General features: G+C 42.4%; 1 pseudogene; it reads right to left on the bottom strand.

Moving 5' to 3' along the window:
* LOC140210831 (uncharacterized) overlaps positions 1–15,682 on the bottom strand; it is a 48,817-nt pseudogene that overhangs the window by 17,283 nt on the left and 15,852 nt on the right.

Below are 15,682 nucleotides of genomic sequence, written 5' to 3'. Positions count from 1 at the left end.
GAGGATCCACACAAGAGAACAAATCCTCATCTTACATCTGGTTACAGTTCAAACATCTGGACTTAGCATCAAGTTCCCTGACTGTCCACTTATCTGTATCATAATGAGATAATCTTCCCCATCACCTGTCTGTGATTTGGTTCAGTGTGTCTGTCCATTGCTGTAGCATAACAGTTCTGGTCATATCCCACTGCTCTGCAGGAAATTTGTGGTATTTCACAGCTGCTCAGGGAGATGGTCTGATCACTGTGACCCTGAGGTGATGATGGTTGTGAATTCAGCAAAGGCAATGTCAATGGATGTGAAGGGTGGGTGATTAGACTTTCTCATTGGAAGTCATTAATGTGTGGAACATTTGTGGTGTGAATGCCATAGGTCACTTGATACCCAAAGCAGAGATGTTTGTTATCGTTATAAACCTAGACAGAATAGAAGGAACAACAGTCTCACCTTGCAGAAGAATCCAGAACCAGATGACGTCCAACAAAAGTGATCTGTTAAAGAACTAAAAGTGACACAAGGAGTTTGTTTATCCTGTGCAGCTCTAACTGCCATTTTAATTCACCAGAAGTTGGACCCAGTTCTTTCTTGTAGGCCTCAGTCTCAAATATTCCTATTATCTACCAAAGTATGGACATCAGCTGGTTCAGGATATCAGATCTGATCTCAATGTTCCATTTCAGTTGGTGGAAAATCAAGAACAAGATCTCAGCTCTGTCTGGGAGTTCAATCGCATCCATTCCTGGAGTCTTTTTCCCAATGAATTCATACACACCTTTTGACACAACTTTAAACTCCCAGTGCATGTGTACTCGATTCACAGTGATAGTAAATTCTGAAGCTCAGAGATTTCTGGGTAAGAACAGAGCCATTGAAAGTGTTTACAAGAATTGCCTCCACTCTGCCAAATGACACCAATGTATGTTATGAGAACTCAGTAGCCAGTTTAACACAATAAGCACTGTACTCAATGTCAACAGGCATTATGTCAACAAAGTCAATCCAATTTTTTTTCTGTCAATCAGCTTCCAAATGTTGCTCTAGTATTCATTGCCACGCACCCCCACTTTATTTCCCTGCTCCTTATCATATGCTCTTACACCTACCACTGAACAGAGCCCAAAGCTCTGTGCTCTGCTGACCAGTTTCTGGTTTCTAACCCTGCTCCACTGAACATCCAACTAATGGTTCTCCATTCTGCTTTCAGACTTTAGAGGACAGTGCTGTATTCTAACAACTCAGCTGTGTGAGATACAGTCCTTTAGAAGCAGTGAAAATGACCCAATCCATTCAAAAGAGCAGGGAATAATGAGAGTATTATATGGATGTACCCTTGTAATAATGATCAGAGAGGTGCAGAGAGAATCTGTATTTCCCAACAAGTAACCTTTATTGTCTCAACTGAAAAGCACCTGGGTTCACAAACTAGCTAACTGTGTGCATATCCACTAGAATTCCCCAATCCTCCATGAACAGTCAATGAAGAGAAAAGGTATTACACAGCAAAGGAGTCTACGCTGACCAGGCGTTCCTTGTGATCCAAATCTCCACGTATCTGTGGGGTCCTCTTCATCCATGATGGTTGGTCTCTGGTTGCTGGAGTGTTATTGCCATTATACATTTGGATCTCCTGACTCTTATCGTGTTCATCATCAGTTGAACTGATGGATCTTCATCCTCGTGGCTCAAGATAACTTAACCTACCTGGGTCACCTTCTTACTGGTTCCAGTCCAGGGCTACAGCCAATGTTGTTCCATGGTTTGTCCCCCACCTCCTCCCCTCCCCCCACCTTCTGTATATGTGTCTTTCATCTCTGACTGGTCCAAACCAGTTGAACTAGGCGACTCAGACACTCAGTCTAATGAGATTATAGATTGCTTCTTTGCTAGGTCTGGCACTTTACATAATAAATAGCTACTCATCTGAGAATGGTCTCAGGTTTAGCTGGTCATTATCTGAAGCTCCTTGTGTCCACATTCAATTGCTCTGATTAGATTACCCCAGAGCAAAAATCAGTTCAGAGTTCACAAAATGGGGGACACAAAGACACTTGGTTCATCTTCTTCCCATGTCCTTGATTCATCTGAATCCACTGATTTGTAGACTGCTGTTCCTTCTGGCCAAGATCTCCCTACTCTTGATCAAAAGATATTTACCTTAGGATCCTTTCCTCCTCTCATTCAGTTGACTGCCATGGAACCCCAGTTGGTGTGCAATATTTGCATTATATAAATAAAACTAACATTTACTTACTGAATTTACACACTTTATACTGACAATAGCCTCTACTGTTTGATGAAAATATTATCCTCTAGACTTTGCATTATTTCAGCCTTCACCTTCTCAGTTGATATTCATTAAGCATTACAATAACACTGGACAATGAAGATTTTGCTTCCTGAACGCTTTTGGGTGTATGTTATGGATTTTGGGCTGCTGATAACGAAAATCATTGTAAAATTTTCCTATCACATACTGTTTTGTAGATATAACCTATTTTTATGATTTCCCATCATATTTTAAGTCTACAAGTATATTGCCCACAAAGCAAGCTGTTTTGGTCAGTCCAAGCATGTCTGGGCATGCACTTAGTGTAAGTGCTATGCAATTGTTGTCTTAGGCATGCCTGGGCATGCTTAGTCAGGTTAGATGACAGTTTGACAGTACTGAAGGCACCAGAGACATGGAGCCTAGATGAGACAGATGAAGATGCCACAACGCATGAACCAGATGTGGAAAATGACACTGATCCAGATGTTGTACCCTTTATGCCTAGTTATCCTCATCTGATAACACAGCCAGAATTAAATAACTTGGTCAGGGACTTAAATTTGTCAAAAGATAAAGCAGAACTACTTGGTTCAAGATTGCAAGGATGGGGTTTGCTGTCACCAGTTACACTGAGCTGCTTGACAACATGCTTAAAGCATACAAAACCATGAAGTGCAACATGTCATTGAAAATTCATTTTCTGCATTCACACTTTGGCTTATTCCCCACTGATTTTGGTGCAGTCAGTGATGAACATGGTGAAAGGTTTCACCAGGACATTGTGACTATGGAAAAGCGGGATTAGGGCAACTGGAATCCATCAATGCAGGCTGATTATTGTTGGGACACTGACACGAGAGGCACCAGATGCTGAGTACAAATGGAAATCAGCTGCAAAACATTTTAATCTCAGTTGAACTAACACAACGTGTCAGTATCATTATGCGATTAAACATGTTAAATTCAATAAAAGTTATCTTAATGTTTCTCCAAATTCCTACGTGATACAGCAAATATGAAATTATTTTTGTGTTGAGCTTGATATTGTGTATCATAATCTCTAATTTTTTTTTCCAGGAAGCAAAACGTTTGAAAAAATTTGTTGTCCAGTGTAATCAGTGTACATACAATTTGTATTACAGCAGCATGCAATACTATTCTCACCCACAGATGTATTTCAACATTTGTTCCCCAATTCCAAAACTTCCTCCAAAAGGCTAGCTCCCACAATATTTCATTTGCCTTACCAGCATGTGTTTTAATTATTTTAGTGTGTTTAGTCTATTGATGGATCATCTCCCTTGCCCCCTCCACAACACTTGTCCAGTTTGCAGTCAAGTGAGGAACTAGTGGCAACTCAGTAACAACCTAGTCCCACAGATATTGATCCGCATTAAGCATTGGATCTTGACATTCTCTTTCATTACTGTCTCCTGCTGGCTGAGGCAAAGTTTATCCTCCAATGGCCAGATCTAATGTCGCATTCCCAATGGCAACATAGTGACTTTCCAAAGGGCATATAGCTTCGTATAACTTGTGTCCACTGTTGCTGTATAATGTCTGTCCCACCGATGCATATCGTAAGAAAGACAGATTACTCACAGGCAAAGTAGACAATGAACAGTTTTCTTAAGTACTGAAACTACAATTTGTAAGTTTCTGCTTTGTCATTTCTTCCGGACAGGGCCAGTGGTCTCTTGATAAATCTATCCCTTTATCAGTACCATTCCCAACAATAGCATGTGTTGGTGGGGAACAGAAGGATATCCATGTAGACCCATTCTTCTAGCTGCTCATCCGATACCCAGTTTGGTACTTCATGTGCATCAAGTTGTAATAAATTAGTGCCAATCATGGTAGCAACCAACTAGCATATGTAGCACAGATCTCAGCTTTATGCATTTTCTTAGACATTAGGTCTATGCGGTCAATAATCATATTTGTTGTATCTTGAAGGGGCTTTAGAAATTTAACCACATCCAGAGATACCTGGGATGCATCTCCACCAATCTAATTAGTTTGTACCTAATCTTTATAATTTTCTCCAGTAATATCTCATATTTTCTGCTGGAGAGACTGTATCTGGCTTTCTAATTCTGCTACATCTAAGGTGATGACTCTTGCTATCCCTTCTACTTTTGACAGACTTAAATTCACTACTGCTTAGTTATCTTCCAAAAAGGTGAGTAAATAATTGCTTCATTGTAGGTGAGCACCATTATTTCAGTGAAATTAAAAATTATCTGCACACGCTGGTACCCTGGTCCCAAAGTGACAAGTTCCACATATCTTCGAACACTAATCCTATCCCGTTTGTATTACACTGGTTATCACTACATTTAGGCTCTGGTGTAGTTTCCATCAGTTGAGGGTGTGGGGTAGAGATTTTTCTAAGTTTTAAAAACCTGGAAGGGGACCTGGGCCCTGACAGAAACTCTTCCCGGTCTCCTTTAGGGCTTTCTCCATTCTACTCTCCCAGTGTATTATATTCTCCTGTGGACAGTTTATAATAATAGAAGCAACCTTTGAGAAACGCTTGGAGTGGCTAGCCCAGTCGACATACCTTTTGTATAGATCACTACTCCACTCAATATTCACTTGAGTGTGATCCCACAGATCTGCAATCTTACCGTGGCCGTCACTACCTGAAGGCTACTCAATAATTGGACCTAAAGACGGACTTATGATTATCCCCTCTAGGACACTGAATAATGCCACCTCTAGAATTTTACTGCATAGGAATTGTAGCTTTGTACCTTCTGGAATACCTAAGGTTTTGTCAAGCCATCTACCCCAGTACAATGCAAATTCGAGTCCTCCATTTCTCCTTTGTTAGTCCACATTACCTGTATCCATTGAGTAGATTTGTTTTTGTTCACTGAGTGTTCTCCACGCAATGACCTCACCGTTGATATGTTTGTGTAATAGCTCTGGAGCAAGACTGGCCATGGCTCCAGTCATGGTTAATTCCATTGCAACAAAATACATTATTCTCTCCATGTTGAATTAAACCTGGAACACACAATGGTAATTTCTCTTCTTATTTCAAGTTTAAATCTTGTTATTTTATGTCCATATTTTCGATTTGTTTTTCTAGACCATCCAATCTGGACTCCCAATTGTCTTTGGAGTCAAGGCGTCCATTTTAATTCATCCAACTTAATTTCAGGATAGGAGAGACAAGCACTAGTATATTTTCCTTTTCGTTTTTTTTTGACAAAACTCCCGCAGTTCTCAGGATGAGGGAACTGAAAATCACCCCTTGCTGGGACCTGTCCCCATCTTCTTGGAAAAGTTGTTCCATCCTGAAGTCTCCCAAATCAGGGCTACATCAATTGTTACGTACCAATGGTCATAACTTTCCTGTTTCTTGTCCACCCATTTCAGCTGGTTGACATGATACCACCCACTTTTACATGGAGAAGTCAGTACTTTGTACACTGAAGGACTTACTTTGTCTATAATTTCATAGACCCCTGCAAACCTTGGATTTAAAAATGAGGTGGTTTGGTGTATTTGAATCATCACTCTTTGCTCTGGGCTTAATACTATAAGACTGACTTTTGAGTCACAGTAAGCTTTACTTCTTTTTTTCCTATTTGGTGGGCTGCCACATAATTGGCCTCTTTCACTGTCTCTGCCTATTGTTGTACCCACTTTTCCAACACAATCCCATCAATTTCACATTCTGACAAATCTAATCCTAACAACTCCTGCAATCCTTTCATATCCCTTCCAGTCATGAGCTTATAACAGGTGTACCTGTTGATGCCACTGTATTCCTTATTATCATCAGGGCATAAGGCAAAACTACCTGCCATGTGGCTTCACCATTTTTTGCAATTATATTTTTTAGTGTTCGATTCATCCTTTCCACAATTCCACTATTCCACTAGACTGTGGTCTGCAGGGTACATGAAATCTCTGCTTGATCCCTTAAACTGCCATGACATCTTGCATTATCTGGGCTGTGAAATATATGCCTTGATCCCCAGCGAGTGAATATCCTTTCCAATAAGATTTTTACAGAGCCTTTGCTGTGCTTCTCTTAGCTGGGAAAGCATCCCCCCACTTCACAAAGGTCTCTATTATAACCAAAATATATTTGTAGCCTCCTGGGGTAGACAGTTAAGGACCAGCATAATCTATCTGGAAATTAGTCAAAGGCCCTTCTACTGGTCTGGTGTATTGGAGGGCTCCTTTCTTTACATTTCCGTCAGGATTATATGGTGCACAGATCAAGCATTTCTTGACATAGTGCTCCACGTCATCCTTCATCTTAGGCTACCAGCACACTTCCGATATCTTTTCCAGAGTGCTTTTGCACCCCTGGTGTCGCCATAGATGATTTAGGACTACTTCATCTTTAACAAACACTCTCTTGTTGTCTTTGTATACTTTAGACCCTGCTCCTTCTATTAATTGTTTGAATTCTTTATCTTTCTTCTGGTCCTTGGTTAAATCCATAATCTGTTGTTCCTTCTGCCTCCCAATCTCACGAATGTAAAGTGCTCCCTTTGGCAGGATGTTGGTGGGAGTTCCTTGGCAAAATTAAAACATTTGTAATTATCAAAACCATTATCTAGTAGTTTCATCTGTGAAATCATACCAATCAATATCTCCAAATTCACCTTCCTCCCCTTCAGATCCGCGATGCTGAGAAAGTCGTGAATTGTACCTTCAGTGAGTTGGCCACACCGCAGTTAAAGGCTACACGGGCAGAAAGGGAATGGGTGGCCACTAAACAGCGTAGCAGTAGGCAGGTAGTGCAGGAGTCCCCTGAGGTCCTCACCCTTCTAAACAGATATACTGTTTTGGATATTGTTGGGGGAGATGACTCATCAGGGGAAGGCAGCAGCAGCCTAGTCATGGCACCATGGATGGCTCTGCGGTACAGGAGGGAAGGAGAAGGAGTGGGAGAGCTATAGTGGTAGGGGATTCGATTGTACGGGGAATAGATATGTGTTTCTGAGGCCGCAAACAAGACTCCAGGAAGGTATGTTGCCTCCCTGGTGCAAGGGTCAAGGATGTCCCTGAGCAGCTGCAGGACATTCTGGAGTGGGAGGGTGAACAGCCAGCGGTCGTGGTGCACACAGGTACCAACAATATAGGTAAAAAACAGGATGAGGTCCTACAAGCTGAATTTAATGGGTTAGGAGATAAACTAAAAAGTAGGACCACAAAAGTAATAATCTCTGGATTACTACCAGTGCCACGTGCTAGTCAGAGAAGAAATAGGAGGATATTTCAGATGAATATGTGGCTTGAAAAATAGTGCAAGGGGAAGGGATTCAAATTTCTGGGGCATTGAAACCAGTTCTGGAGGAGGTGGGACCAGTACAAACAGGATGGTCTGCACCTGGGCTGGACTGGAACCAATGTCCTAGGGGGACCATTTGCTACTGTTGTTCAGGAAGATTTAAACTAATGTGGCAGGGGGATGGGAACAAGTGCAGAGAGACAGAGGTGTGTAAAATGAGGGTAGAAGCAAAAAGTAGTAAGGTGAAAAGTAAAAGTGGTAGGCCGGCAAATCCAAGGCAAAAATCAAAAAGGTCCACTTTTCAACATAATTGTATTAGGGATAAGAGTGTTGTAAAAGCAAGCCTGAAGGCTTTGTGTGTCAATGCAAGGAGCATTCATAACAAGGTGGATGAATTGAATGTGCAGATAGTTATTAATGAATATGATATACTTGGGATCACAGAGACATGGCTCCAGGTTGACCAAGGATGGGAGCTCAACATTCAGGGATATTCAATATTCAGGAGGGATAGACATGAAAGAAAAGGAGGTGGGGTGGCATTGCTGGTTAGAGAGGAGATTAACGCAATAGAAAGGAAGGACATTAGCCGGGAGGATGTGGAATCAATATGCGTAGAGCTGCATAACACTAAGGGGCAGAAAATGCTGGTGGGAGTTGTGTACAGGCCACCTAACAGTAGTAGTGAGGTTGGGGATGGCATGAAACAGGAAATTAGAAATGCGTGCAATAAAGGAACAGCAGTTATAATGGGTGACTTCAATCTACATATAGATTGGGTGAATCAAATTGGTAAGGGTGCTGAGGAAGAGGATTTCTTGGAATGTATTGCGGGTAGTTTTCTGAACCAACTAGAGAGCAGGTCATACTAGACTGGGTATTGAGCAATGAGGAAGGGTTAGTTAGCAATCTTGTCGTGCGAGGCTCCTTCGGTAAGAGTGACCATAATATGGTGGAATTCTTCATTAAGATGGAGAGTGATATAGTTAATTCAGAAACAAAGGTTCTGAACTTAAAGAAGGGTAACTTTGAAGGTATGAGACGCGAATTAGCTAATTAGCCTGGCAAATGATACTTAAAGGGTTGATGGTGAATATGCAATGCCAAGCATTTAAAGATCGCATGGATGAAATACCACAATTGTTCATCCCAGTTTTACAAAAGAATAAACCAGGGAAGGTAGTGCACCCGTGGCTGACATGGGAAATTAGGGATAGTATCAATTCCAAAGAAGAAACATACAAATTAGCCAGAAAAAGCGGCATACCTGAGGACTGAGAGAAATTCAGAGTCCAGCAGAGGAGGACAAAGGGGTTGATTAGGAAAGGGAAAAAAGATTATGAAAGAAAGCTGGCAGGGAACATAAAAACTGACTGTAAAAGCTTTTATAGATATGTGAAAAGAAAAAAATTAGTTAAGACAAATATAGGTCCCTTACAGTCAGAAACAGGTGAATTGATCATGGGGAACAAGGACATGGCAGACCAATTGAATAACTACTTGGTTCTGTCTTCACTAAGGAGGACATAAATAATCTTCCGGAAATAGTAGGGGACAGAGGGTCCAGTGAGGTGGAGGAACTGAGGGAAGTGGTGTTAGGTAAATTGAAGGGATTAAAGGCAGATAAATCCCCAGGGCCAGATGGTCTGCATGCCAGAGTGCTTAAGGAAGTAGCCCAAGAAATAGTGGATGCATTAGTGATAATTTTTCAAAACTCTTTAGATTCTGGATTAGTTCTTGAGGATTGGAGGGTGGCTAATGTAACCCCGCTTTTTAAAAAAGGAAGGAGAGAAACCGGGGAATTATAGACCGGTAAGCCTGACATCAGTGGTGGGGAAAATGCTGGAGTCAGTTATCAAAGATGTGATAACAGCACATTTAGAAAATGGTGAAATCATCGGACAAAGTCAGCATGGATTTGTGAAAGGAAAATCATGTCTGACGAATCTCAAAGAATTTTTTTGAGGATATAACTAGTAGAGTGGATAGGGGAGAACCAGTGGATGTGGTATATTTGGATTTTCAAAAGGCTTTTGACAAGGTCCTACACAGGAGAATAGTGTGCAAACTTAAAGCACATGGTATTGGGGATATGGTATTGATGTGGATAGAGAATTGGTTGGCAGACGGGAAGCAAAGAGTGGAAATAAATGAGACCTTTTCAGACTGGCAGGCAGTGACTAGTGGGGTACCGCAAGGCTCAGTGCTGGGACCCCAGTTGTTTACAATATACATAAATGACTTAGACGAGCGAATTAACTGCAGCATCTCCAAGTTTGCAGATGACACGGGGCTGGGCGGCAGTGTTAGCTGTGAGGAGGATGCTAAGTGGATGCAGAGTGACTTGGATAGGTTAGGTAAGTGGGCAAATTCATGGCAGATGCAATTTAATGTGGATAAATGTGAGGTTATCCACTTTGGTGGCAAGAATAGGAAAACAAATTATTATCTGAATGGTGGCCGATTAGGAAAAGGGGAGGTGCAACGAGACCTGGGTGTCATTGTACACCAATCATTGAAAGTGGGCATGCAGGTACAGCAGGCAGTGAAAAAGGCAAATGTTATGCTGGCATTGATAGCAAGAGGATTCAAGTACAGGAGCAGGGAGGTACTACTGCGGTTGTACAAGGCCTTGGTGAGACCACACCTGGAGCATTGTGTGCAGTTTTGGTCCCCTAATCTGAGGAAAGACATTCTTGCCATAGAGGGAGTACAAAGAAGGTTCACCAGATTGATTCCTGGGATGGCAGGACTTTCATATGATGAAAGACTGGATCGACTAGGCTTATACTCTCTGGAATTTAGAAGATTGAAGGGGGATCTTATTGAAACATAAAAAATTCTAAACGGATTGGACAGGCTAGATGTAGGAAGATTGTTTCCGATGTTGGGTAAGTCCAGAACGAGGGGTCACAGTTTGAAGAATAAAGGGGAAGCCTTGTAGGACAGAGATGAAGAAAAACTTCTTCACACACAGAGGGGTGAATCTGTGGAATTCTCAGCCACAGGAAAAAGTTGAGGCCAGTTCATTGGCTATATTTAAGAGGGAGTTAGATATGGCCCTTGTGGCTAAAGGGATCAGGGGTTATGGAGAGAAGGCAGATACAGGGTTCTGAGTTAGTTGATCAGCCATGATCATACTGAATGGTGGTGCAGGTTCGGAGGGCTGAATGGCCTACTCCTGCAACTATTTTCTGTGTTTCTATGAAAACACATATTATTCCTCACTGTGCAGCAGGTTGGTCCTGCAGCTTTTGTATCTGCTTTAAACACTTTGCATGATCGCCAGTGTTACTCTTCCTTTGCTGTGCTGATTCCTGAATCACATTCATTGCCATCTTCAAATCTTTAACCTATTTTAGACATTTTCTGCTTTATGCCGATTTTCTAATATTTCCTGTTGTAACCTATCTCACTTGGATTCTGCTTTATGCCGACATTCGTTTTCCGTTTCTAATCTGTGCCGTTCTGCCTTAGCATTCTGTGGAAATTGTATCAAATCCTCAATTCAACAGCCAACTGTGACTGGTTTTAGTAGTTGTTTAAACTTTTTGCCCGACAACTTCTCTTGGGTGATTTTCCAAAGGATATCCCTAGTAGTTTTCCCTTCACAGCCAGGGTGACTAACCATCCCCTCATATTGTGGCCAGTTCCTCAACACAAATTTCTAGAGGAATCCCTTCCAATCAAAACAATCCAAGTCCTTCGAACTTGCAGATTTTCCTGAAAGCTTCATTCGGGTTAGTAACTGCTAACTACCTATCTCCATGGCCCGACTTGAACGAAAAGAAAGATTTATCCTTGAGCCGCCAACAGGGATGCCAATTTTGCTATACGGATCTTGAAATAATACATAGAATACATAGACTAGTACAGCACAGTACAGGCCCTTCGGCCACAATGTTGTGCCGACCCTCAAACCCTGCCTCCCATATAAGCCCCCACGTTAGATTCCTCCATATACCTGTTTAGTAGTCTCTTTAACATCACTAGTGTATCTGCCTCCACCACTGACTTAGGCAATGCATTCCACGCACCAACCAATCTCTGAGTAAAAAAACCTTACTCTAATATCCCCCTTGAACTTCCCACCCCTTACCTTAAAGCCATGTCCTCTTGTATTGAGCGGTGGTGCCCTGGGGAAGAGGCGCTGGCTATCCATTCTATCTACTCCTCTTATTATCTTGTACACCTCTATCATGTCTTCTCTCATCCTCCTTCTCTCCAAAGAGTAAAGCCCTAGCTCCCTTAATCTCTGATCATAATGCATACTTTCTAAACCAGGCAGCATCCTGGTAAATCTCCTCTGTACTCTTTCCAATGCTTCCACATCCTTCCTATAGTGAGGTGACCAGAACTGGACACAATACTCCAAGTGTGACCTAACCAGAGTTTTATAGAGCTGCATCATTACATCGCGACTCTTAAACTCTATCCCTCGACTTATGAAAGAGAACACCCCATAAGCTTTCTTAACTACTCTATCCACCTGTGAGGCAACTTTCAGGGATCAGTGGACATGTATCCCGAGATCCCTCAGCTCCTCCACACTACCAAGTATCCTGCCATTTACTTTGTACTCTGCCTTGGAGTTTGTCCTTCCAAAGTGTACCACCTCACACTTCTCCAGGTTGAACTCCATCTGCCACTTCTCAGCCCACTTCTGCATCCTATCAATGTCTCTCTGCAATCTTTGACAATCCTCTACACTATCTACAACACCACCAACCTTTGTGTCATCTGCAAACTTGCCAACCCACCCTTCTACCCCCACATCCAGGTCGTTAATAAAAATCACGAAAAGTAGAGGTCCCAGAACAGATCCTTGTGGGACACCACTAGTCACAATCCTCCAATCTGAATGTACTCCCTCCACCACCACCCTCTGCCTTCTGCAGGCAAGCCAATTCTGAATCCACCTGGCCAAACTTCCCTGGATCCCATGCCTTCTAACTTTCTGAATAAACCTACCGTGTGGAACCTTGTCAAATGCCTTACTAAAATCCATATAGATCACATCCACTGCACTACCCTCATCTATATGCCTGGTTACCTCCTCAAAGAACTCTATCAGGCTTGTTAGACACGATCTGCCCTTCACAAAGCCATGCTGACTGTCCCTGATCAGACCATGATTCTCTAAATGCCTATAGATCCTATCTCTAAGAATCTTTTCCAACAGCTTTCCCACCACAGACGTAAGGCTCACTGGTCTATAATTACCCGGACTTTCCCTACTACCTTTTTTGAACAAGGGAATAACATTCGCCTCCCTCCAATCCTCCGGTACCATTCCCGTGGACAACGAGGACATAAAGATCCTAGCCAGAGGCTCAGCAATCTCTTCTCTCGCCTCGTGGAGCAGCCTGGGGAATATTCCGTCAGGCCCTGGGGACTTATCTGTCCTAATGTATTTTAACAACTCCAACACCTCCTCTCCCTTAACATCAGCATGCTCCAGAATATCAACCTCACTCATATTGTCCTCACCATCAAGTTCCCTCTCATTGGTGAATACCGAAGAGAAGTATTCATTGAGGACCTCGCTCACTTCCACAGCCTCCAGGCACATCTTCCGACCTTTATCTCTAATCGGTCCTACCTTCACTCCTGTCATCCTTTTTTTCTTCACATAATTGAAGAATGCCTTGGGGTTTTCCTTTACCCTACTCGCCAAGGCCTTCTCATGCCCCCTTCTTGCTCTTCTCAGCCCCTTCTTAAGCTCCTTTCTTGCTTCCCTATATTCAATAGACCCAGCTGATCCTTGCTTCCTAAACCGCATGTATCCTGCCTTCTTCCTCCTGACTAGATTTTCCACCTCACTTGTCACCCATGGTTCCTTCACCCTACCTTCCTCACCGGGACAAATTTATCCCTTACACCCCGCAAGAGATCTCTAAACATCGACCACATGTCCATAGTACACTTCCCTGCAAAAACATCATCCCAATTCACACCCGCAAGTTCTAGCCTTATAGCCTCATAATTTGCCTTTCCCCAATTAAAAATTTTCCTGCCCTCTTTGATTCTATCCTTTTCCATGATAATTATAAAGGCCAGGGAGCGGTGGTCACTGTCCCCCAGATGCTCACCCACTGAGAGATCTGTGACCTGACCCGGTTCATTACCTAGTACTAGATCTAGTATGGCATTCCCCCTGGTCGGCCTGTCCATATACTGTGACAGGAATCCATCCTGGACACACTTAACAAATTCTGCCCCATCTAAACCCTTGGAACTAATCAGGTGCCAATCAATATTAGGGAAGTTAAAGTCACCCATGATAACAACCCTGTTATTTTTGCACCTTTCCAAAATCTGCCTCCCAATCTGCTCCTCTGTATCTCTGCTGCTACCAGGGGGCCTATAGAATACCCCCAGTAGAGTAACTGCTCCCTTCCTGTTCCTGACTTCCACCCATATTGACTCAAAAGAGGATCCTGCTACATTACCCACCCTTTCTGTAGCTGTAATAGTATCCCTGACCAGTAATGCCACCCTGCCTCCCCTTTTTCCGCCCTCTCTATCCCTTTTAAAGCACTGAAATCCAGGAATATTGAGAATCCATTCCTGCCCCAGTGCCAGCCAAGTCTCTGTAATGGCCAATATTACATGATCAGAGAGGCACACAGAATCTGTATTTACCAATAAGTAACCTTTATTGTCTCAACTAAATAACACGTGGGTTCACAAACTAGCTAACTGTGGATATCCACGAGAATTCCCTGACTCTCCATGAAGAGTCAATGAAGAGAAAAGGTATTATCCAGTAAAGGAGTCTACATTGGGCAGGTCTTCCTTACAGTCCCCATCTCCACGTGTCTGTGTGGTCCTCTTCATCTGTGACGGTTGGTCTCTGGTTGCTGGTGATACGTAACAGCAGCAACAGATCACAAACTGAGTCCGGTTTTAATGTTAAACCACTATATTTATTAACATCTACTTAAAATATAGAAAATTAATCAAACTACTATCTTAAACAGAAGTTAACAGTGTTATGCATCTGTAGCACCCAAATGGTCAAGATTATGAACCGTTCTTAACAAATCTTACTCAAGCACAGTCTGAGAATGGCAATTTAGAAAGTTCCAGTAATCCACAAGGTAGGCCAGAGGATAAACTTGTAAATTCACAATGCAATATAAAGGTGATCACAAAGACTTCAAAAGGGTCCATGCTGGGTAAACGAAGTTTACAGTCACCGAAGATCTTATCCGTTGAGTCATTCCGAAATCCACGTAGAGATATCACAAGATGACAGTCACAGTCTATCTCTTAGCACGAGTGGTTACCACATAACATACCTGAAACCATATAAGGGTTAACAAAAGTGGTTGCCACAAAATATTCCAACGAATCCACATATGGATCTTACGAAGTGACAGTCACGTCTCCAAAATGCAGAGTGTGCTGCTGATTAACCCAATCCTTTGGGCATGGGTAAGTATCAGACTTTACCCTTTTCAGTAGCAAGCCGTTCCCTGATAGCTCACATTCCGCATTCTTAACTCTCTCGCTTTTTCCTTCGAAATGAAAGACTCCAGCAATCTATCCGCATGTCTTTTTATACTGACATCATATGCCATAAAGTGACGCTTACAGAAAATGAAACTGTGGACACCCAGTAAAACGAAACTGTGGACACATCACACTGGAGAGTTATCACCATTATGCATTTGGAGCTTCAGACTCTTGCAGTTTCCCTCATCAGTTGAAGTCCTGGATTTCCATCTGATTGGCTCACCTACTTTGGTCACCTTCTTACAAGCTCTATTCCAGGGCTATAACCAATGTTGTTCCATGATTCCTACCCCTATCTTTGTGTATTTGTGCCTTTCAACTCTGACTGGTCCAAACCAGTAAAACGAGGTGACCCAGACACGTTATTACAGATTGCTTCTTCGGTAGGACTGGCACTTTACGTAATAAATAGCTACTTGTCTGAGAATGATCTCAGGTTCAGCAGGTCATCACTTGAACCTCCTTATGTCCACATTCAATTGCTCTGATTAGATTATCCCCAAGCAAGTATCAGTTCAGAGTTCACAAAATGAGGGAAAACAAAGACATTTGGATTGTTTGTTACTTCTGTCCTGATTCATCTGAATCCACTGATTTGTAGACTGTTGTTCTTTTTGTCTACTTCCACT

Source organism: Mobula birostris, chromosome 2, assembly GCF_030028105.1.
Source record: "Mobula birostris isolate sMobBir1 chromosome 2, sMobBir1.hap1, whole genome shotgun sequence".
Taxonomy (NCBI): Eukaryota; Metazoa; Chordata; class Chondrichthyes; order Myliobatiformes; family Myliobatidae; genus Mobula; species Mobula birostris.
The sequence above is the reverse complement of the archived record's forward strand: the minus strand, read 5'-3'. Positions and strand labels throughout refer to the sequence as shown.